Source organism: Tauraco erythrolophus, chromosome 1, assembly GCF_009769465.1.
Source record: "Tauraco erythrolophus isolate bTauEry1 chromosome 1, bTauEry1.pri, whole genome shotgun sequence".
Classification (NCBI taxonomy): Eukaryota; Metazoa; Chordata; class Aves; order Musophagiformes; family Musophagidae; genus Tauraco; species Tauraco erythrolophus.
The window spans coordinates 55,043,559-55,044,603 of NC_141465.1; the positions used below are offsets into that span (position 1 = coordinate 55,043,559).

Genomic DNA, 1,045 nt, shown 5'->3' on the forward strand with positions numbered 1-1,045 from the left:
GGTGCCGTCGACACGCTGGAAGGGAGGGATGCCATCCAGAGGGACCTCGACAGGCTGGAGAGGTGGGCCCGTACCAACCTCATGAAGTTTAACCAGGCCAAGTGCAAGGTCCTACATCTGGGTCGTGGCAATCCCAGGCACAAATACAGACTGGGCGGAGAATGGATCGTGAGCAGCCCTGAGGAGAAGGACTTGGGAGTACTGGTGGACGAGAAGCTCAATATGAGCCGGCAATGTGCTCTTGCGGCCCAGAAGGCCAACCGCGTCCTGGGCTGCATCAAGAGGAGCGTGGCCAGCAGGTCAAGGGAGGTGATTCTCCCCCTCTACTCTGCCCTCGTGAGACCTCACTTGGAGTATTGCGTCCAGTTCTGGAGTCCCCAACATAAGAAGGACATGGACCAGTTGGAGAGGGTCCAGAGGAGGGCCACAAAGATGATAAGAGGGCTGGAGCACCTTTCCTATGAGGACAGGCTGAAAGAGTTGGGGCTGTTCAGCCTGGAGAAGAGGAGGCTCCGGGGTGACCTTATAGCGGTCTTCCAGTACCTCAAGGGGGCCTACAAGAAAGATGGGGAGAGGCTGTTCAGGAGGGCCTGTTGTGATAGGACAAGGGGTAATGGTTTTAAAATAGAGGGAGGTAGATTCAGGTTGGATATTAGGAAAAAATTTTTTACCATGAGAGTGGTAGAACACTGGAACAGGTTGCCCAGAGAGGTGGTGGATGCTCCATCCCTGGAGACGTTCAAGGCCAGGTTGGATGAGGCCCTGAGCAACCTGATCTAGTTGGAGATATCCCTGTTCCTTGCAGGGGGGTTGGACTAGATGACCTTTGAAGGTCCCTTCCAGCCCTAACGATTCTATGATTCTATGATTCTATGATTCTATGTCTTCTGGTTTGTATTTAATAGAAAACAGGGATAAACAAAAAACTATTAAACAGTTATATAAAACAGAAGTTGGAAACTGCTGTGAAATTGTGTTTAATGCAACAAGTCTCCACGCATGTTAGTCACAGAACTGAGTATTAGATTGGCAGATTTGCTCTTTT

General features: G+C 50.6%; 1 pseudogene; it reads left to right on the forward strand.

Annotated features, from left to right (window-relative positions):
* The first annotated feature begins 222 nt into the window (after window positions 1-222).
* Window positions 223-830, forward strand: LOC147529404 (uncharacterized; annotated as a pseudogene).
* The last annotated feature ends 215 nt before the right edge of the window (window positions 831-1,045 follow it).